The sequence below is a fragment of the Olea europaea genome, unplaced genomic scaffold, assembly GCF_002742605.1.
Source record: "Olea europaea var. sylvestris unplaced genomic scaffold, O_europaea_v1 scaffold1216, whole genome shotgun sequence".
NCBI lineage: Eukaryota > Viridiplantae > Streptophyta > Magnoliopsida > Lamiales > Oleaceae > Olea > Olea europaea.
In genome coordinates, this window is record NW_019229586.1 from 415,915 (window position 1) to 423,066 (window position 7,152).

Below are 7,152 nucleotides of genomic sequence, written 5' to 3' on the forward strand. Positions count from 1 at the left end.
CTCCGCATTGTTGAAGAAAGGACCCAAGTAAAACTCATTACGTCCAACGTCGGCGGGCGCGAGAAAACTTGGGGTTACGTATGAACGACTCAGAAGTTTCTGAAAGTCATCAACATTAAAGGAGTCGCTAGCTTGAGATTGTGAAGCAGCCATTGAAGAATGAACGAAGCTTTTCAGAGTTACGTGAATCGTGAAGGATGCGCAAGAAATATGAAACGTGATTTGGTAGCAGTAAAATGGCGTGTTTGGAGTTTATAAGGGTTTGCGAAGCGACGCACCTTTTCAAGTTATAGAGGGAAACAATGATTGAAATTCTTTGGGAATCGCGAACATTGCTGGAGACGTGAAGTGAATATGGCAAAATTCAATAATTATTATTAATTCTGCCATATTGGGGGGTAATTGTTGACACATAAAAATTCAGCCCAAATCGAACAGCCCAGAGAGTAAAGCCCAATTGGAGGATCCCCAAATCAGATAGCCCAAAGAACGAAATCCAATTGAACGAATCAAGGTGAAGGCCCAAATAAGGGGCCCAATAGTGAGGTAACGCCATCGCCCAAGTTTGCAGGTCGCTCAGAGTCTGAACGAATAGAGTGGCATACGGTCGCCCAGAATCTCGCCCAAATCTTCAAGTCGCCCAAGGTATCAACAAACATAACGTATTATGATTATCAAGAAATGCAGTTATTGAGGCAGTTGCTAAAGTAACCTTACCATGTTCCACGTCTCAAGGGGTTCAATCGAAAGCGGTTGAACGATGCAAGATAATGGCAGCAGTTAAAAGGACAGTTTCATGACAAAATGGCCACTACAAAGAAAGTGGGTAGTTATAGGGCGATCAAGCAGTTTTTTAGAGCAGTTAATCACAAAGGAATCGCCTATGAAGTATAAAAGGGAGAAAGAACATAGAAGCAAAGGACCGAATCCAAAACTCTCAAACAGAGAATATGTAATTTTCATTTCTTTAGCTTTTAGACTTAAACACTTTCCTTTCTGTAACTCGTGTGCTTGCGCCCGTTGGAGGCACGTTGTTTTTCGTTTCCAATTGTAAAGTTCATCGCCAATAAAAGAACACCCCTTTTTGGGACTTTGTCTCAAGAGGTCTCGTCCCTTATACAATCGTCTGATCCTCTTTAATTGTTAGCGAGTTAACCCGCGCGAAACAATAAGAATTTAAAAGTATCATTCGAAATCTTCCTTCTTGGGTAAAATTTCTCAAATGGCAAATCCAAATTACAAATGCTTTTAGATACATTAACAGCTTCGGGTGGTTAGCAATTGACCTTTTGATGCGAAGCAGTGGCTTTGCCACAATGAGAAGTGAATTGCACAAATTGACCGTGCATTTCGGCAATAATCACTCTCGATTCACCATTAATTTTCATTCTTCGATAAAGTGTATCCTCTGCTGCTCTGCATTCATGTTATAAAAAAAAGGTAGAACCGACCTTGAGGATACTTTTAAAAATGAAATGGTCTGGAAATTTCACTTTTCGCTCGTTCAATTCTTAAAATTATGATAATAGCTTACTGTGTGTTAAAAGATAAAAATGTCCACGTGTATTATATAATTAAAAAAATTTTTTGTTTAAAATACATTACTACATTTTTGTTAACAAATAAAAATCAAACACTTCCCATTTAAAATATCAAAATCAGCAAACTTCTCATATTTGTTACTCCAACACAAATAAAAACACTTTCATCTGATTCAATCTCAAGATTTGAAAAATTGATCGAACGCGGTAACTGAATTTTTTTTATATCAATCTCATCACATCAATAAATTTATAATACGCACATTTAATTTTGTTTTCGTTAAATTATTTTACATTTGCATAGATAAAATTTATTTCGACATATAATGTTAATGTAAATAGTTTTATTAATAGATCTGTGAAAAATTTTAGGCCTTTGACGAGAAAAAATTTATCTGCATTAATACTAAAAAATTAATCTGCAAAAGTTTGGTATGTTTATTCTGTCGGACAGCGAATTGAACTGTCGACTCCAGTTATCAGTTGAAAAAACCCAGCTGGACAGTCGGCTAGAACAATAGAAGTCGGCTGTTTCGGCCAGTTGTTTAATTTATTTTTATTTCGTTCGACATTTTCTTATAATTAAAAATTCTTTTTCGTCATGCAGATATGATTGTAGTCCCAGTTTGTTATTTTGGTGATTTCGAATTGGACGAAAGAGATAGATGGGTATGAAAATGGACGAGTGAGAAGCGTGGTGGTATCCAAATTTCCATAACAGAAACAACAACGTATGCAGAGCTCTATAATGTTTTACAGAACAAACCAAATGTCAATTTTTCTCAGTATGATATGAAATTGAAATTTAAATTCAACTATCAGGGAGTTCTAAGTTCACCTATGACGATTTCTTCTGATGTCAAAGTGAGTTATCTATTTGAAATGAACAATAGGCTCTCGACTCCTATTTGCGTGATTTTAGTGAGGAAGGATGTCGTCGAAGGTAAATAAGTAGACTCAGATGGAGGAGATCACAATATTAATGATTTTTGGGATACAGTTTAGATAGCTCGTGAAGATGATGCGGTTATTTCAGAAACAGTTACTCACATAATTACGTCCGTAGTTTACGACAATGAATGTGAAAATGTAAATACTTTTACAGATGAGGATTTGATCGCTTTATCCCGACAAATACATGAGCGGGGTGGGACCTCAGGGGCTGAATCGAGTGGACCGTCCTCTAGCTCCTCCCGTGTGGTTCTCAATAGTGAGGATTTGTATGTCGAGCAACTGTTTGAAACAAAAAATGATTTGCAAGAAGATGTGCACCTAATTGCACTAAAATACAACTTTGAGTTCAAAGTGAAAAAATCGAACAAGCCGTTATTGACAATTGCCTACGTAGACGACGGTTGCTATTGGCATTTGTGAGCAACAAAGATGAATACGAATGAGTACTTTATAGTTCGCAAGTACACACGGGAACATACTTGTGAAGTGGGATTACATCGAAATTAACATAGGCAAGCCCGAGCTTGGTTTATTGGTCGACGGATAATGCACAAGTATCAGGATTCTCGTACGATCTACAGACCATTGGACATCATTAACGACGTCCATTGAGAGTACGGAATAGTCTTGAGCTACAAGGCCAAGGAATGTGCGTTTGAGGATTTAATGGGCTCTGAGAGGAAAGTTGTGCTAAATTGGTCAGGAATTGTCATAACATGGAGAAAACTAATTCTGGCTCGTAATTTTTTATTGAGACAGAGGGTGGAAATTACTTCAAATTCTTCTTCATGACTCTTGGACAATGCATGCGGGGATTTCGAAATGCAATACGACCCCTAATTCTAGTTGATGGTACAACACTGAAATCTAAATATCAATGTAAGTTGATTATTACTATATGCCAAGATGCTAACATCCAAATTTACCCTCTTGTGTTCGGCATAGTCGATAGTGAAAATGACATGTCGATGTGGTGGTTCTTCACAAAGTTAGGAGAAGTAATCGGAGAAATTGAAAACCTTGCATTTGTAACAAATCAGGGACAACCTTTAATAAATGGTATCGCTGAAGTTTTTTTAGATGCACATCATGGGTATTGCTTGTACCATATTCAAGGTAATTTGAAGACCAGGCATCAGGACAAAGGTATCGTCTCATTGTTTAGGAGAGCGCTGAAACAGCGTTGAAGAGTGTAATAAGTTCATGGTTGAAATAGGAAGTAAATCATGTGTAATAAGTTCATGGTTGAAATAGGAAGTAAATCATTCGATGCATGGGATTATCTAACGAAAATGGGAATTGAACATTGTGCGCACTTGTTTTTTTCAAAACTTCGATACAACATGATGACGTCAAACAACGCGGAGTCTCTCAATGCATTATTCAAGAAGGATCGGGAATTACTCATTCTTGCACTGATTGAGAATATTCGTACCAAACTGAGGCAGTGGTTTCATAATTGACTTGCGGAATCACAAAATTGTACGAGCGTGCTAGCCCTACGCAAGAGGAAAGGCTATTTAAAGCTGCAGAACTTGCGAGACAGTTGAATGTCGAACCACTATATGAGACGCGCTTCTCAGTGGAATATGCATGTAATACAGCATACGTGGTGGACTTGACTGATAACATATGCAGTTGTAAAAAAACTTCAGTTGGAGACTTTTTCGTGTGAGCATGCAGTCGTGGTTACTATGTATCGATGATTTGCAGTTAGAACATTGTGCTCTCATTACTACACAACTAATTATTGGAGAGCTGCGTACGCCGAGACAATATTTCCTCTGCCGAACGAAGTTGAGTGGGAAGTCCTCGACCATATTCGCCCACTCAATACATTGTTACCACCACTTATTGAACCGCGTGGTCCTGGATGTCCAAGTACGTTTAGAATACCATTCACCGGAGAATTCCCTCGACCACATAGGAGCAGCTAGTGCAAATCAGGAGGGCATACTCGTCAATATTGTACAAGTCATATTCCTCTAAATGATAGTTAGATCATTTGGTAATGTTGTCCATCTAAATTAAACAGTGTTTGCATTTATTCTACGATATTTCAAAGGCCATCGTAGTTAATAATAATTTCATAATCCATTATATTATGTTACAAATATTTCGTTAATACAACAAATTAATATTTACAGTATTTACAATTATTTCGTAATTACAAAAAATTGCAACCAATAATTACAATAAACCTATGGATCACCATTAAAATAGAATAAGTCGCACGCCAACTTATTCCGCCAACTTTGTATCCAGGATTGGTTGATTCCATCAACCTTATGTGCTATACTCAGAAATTCGATGTACTTTATTGTAAAAATGGCACAATCGCCCCTGCAAATGAACAAAAATGAGTTCGATCAGTACTGTGTAACAAAAAAAATTAAGTATTAAATTTTAAAAATTTTAGAACCACTTACGATATTATCTGCCTCGCCGTGGTCGTGTCCCGCACGACAGCTAATATGTCCTTTTCAGTCAATCCCGTCTACCTAGCCATCATAGGTACAAAAACAGCAATGGACTCTGCATCCAGATGAAATAATGGAATGAAGCATAATAACCCAAAATAAAGCGAAACAAATTTTTAGCCGCATTATCGAAAATTAACAATTACCATAAAAATTAAAATTAAAATAACAAAATAAAATGGAAATTAAAATTACAATTACAATTAAATTTAAAATTAGAAATAAAAAATAACAAATTTCTTCAAATTAAAATTATATAAAATGAAAATCTAAATTTAAAGTAAAATTACCATTACAATTAAATTTAAAATAAAAAGTTAAAATTAGAATTAAAAAATTAATTTCAAAATCACAAATTTCTTTACATTAAAATTATAACTAAAATGAAATTTAAAATTTAAAATAAAATAAAATAAAAAAGTAAAATTAAATAAAAGTTAAAAGTTAAAATTAGAATTAAAAATGTAATTTGAAAATTAATTTTAAAGTAACAAATTTCTTCAAATTAACATTATATAAAATGAAATTTAAAATTTAAAATAAAATTACCATTACAATTATATTTAAAATAAAAATTTAAAATTAGAATTAAAAAATAATCTTAAAATAACAAATTTTTTCAAATCAAAATTATATAAAATGAAAATCTAAATTTAAAACAAAATTACCATTACAATTAAATTCAAAATAAAAAGTAAAAATTAGAATTAAAAAAATAATTTCAAAAATAATTTTAAAATCACAAATTTCTTTACACTAAAAGTATAACTAAAATAAAAATAAAAATTTTAAATAAAATTAAATAAAAATTAAAAATTAAATAAAGATAAAAATTAAAATTTAGAATTAAAAATTTGTTTTGAAATTAATTTTAAAATAACGAATTTCTTTACATTAAAATTATAATTAAAAAATTGTAAATTTAAAATAAAATTACAATTACAATTAAATTTAACATAAAAAGTTGAAATTAGGATTAAAAAATTAATTTTAAAATAACAAATTTCTTTAAATTAAAATTATATAAAATGAAATTTAAAATTTAAAATAAAATTACATTACAATTAAATTTCAAATAAAAAGTTGAAATTAGAATTAAAAAAGTAATTTTAAAATTAATTTTAAAATAACAAATTTCTTAAAATTAAAATGATATAAAATGAAAATTAAAATTTAAAATAAAATTTCCATTACAATTAAATTTAAAATAAAAGTTGAAATTAGAATTAAAAAAGTAATTTTAAAATAACAAATTTCTTTAAATTGAACTATAACTAAAATGAAAATTTAAATTTAAAATAAAATAAAATAAAATAGAAAACTAAAATTAAATTAGAAATAAAAATTTAAAAATAGAATTAAAAATTTATTTTAAAATAGCAAAGTTTTTTACATTAAAATTATAATTAAAAAATGTAAATTTAAAATAAAATTACAATTAATATTAAATTTAACATAAAAAGTTGAAATTAGACTTAAAAAGGTAATTTGAAATTTAATTTTAAAATGACAAATTTCTTTAAATTAAAATTATAACTAAAATGAAAATTTAAATTTGAAATTAAATTAAAAATTAAAATTAAATTAAAAATAAAAGGTTAAAATTCAGATTAAATAATTAATTTGAAAACAAATTCTAAATTTACAAATTTCTTTAAATTTAAATTTAAAATTTAAAATAAAAATAAAAATTTAATTTCAAATAATGATTTAAAATTAGAATTAAAAAAATAATTTTAGAATAACAAATTCCTTTAAATTTGATCAAGAAAAAAATATGTAATTAACAATTCCAAACATTTAATGATTTAAATCAAATAGTCGGCATGCTTCAACATTTTTATCTCCACTCGCTGGATTCCACCATTTCCGATGAGTTGGAGCTCCCCAAACAATAAAAATTGGCCAATACACTTAATCTATACACAAATCTAGCCTAAATCATGTCTTTTATAGCACAAAAATAATATTCCAACCAATAATCTAACTAAAACTCAACAAAACCCAATAATCTAATTATAATTCCACAAAAACTAACATTTACAACTGTTAACAACCGGCAACTGAAAGTTCTTTGGTGAGGGAGATGTTTGGAGGCTGACTATCAGTGAATCTGATTTCTTGTCTCCAAACCATCGAGAGAGAGAGAGAGAGAAAGATGGAAGGGTATTTTTGAA

At 30.7% G+C, this 7,152-nt stretch overlaps 1 pseudogene; it reads right to left on the reverse strand.

Annotated features, from left to right (window-relative positions):
* The window catches only part of LOC111374171, a 32,766-nt pseudogene extending 31,417 nt beyond the window's left edge, over positions 1 to 1,349 (reverse strand).
* Between the last annotated feature and the right edge of the window lie 5,803 nt (positions 1,350 to 7,152).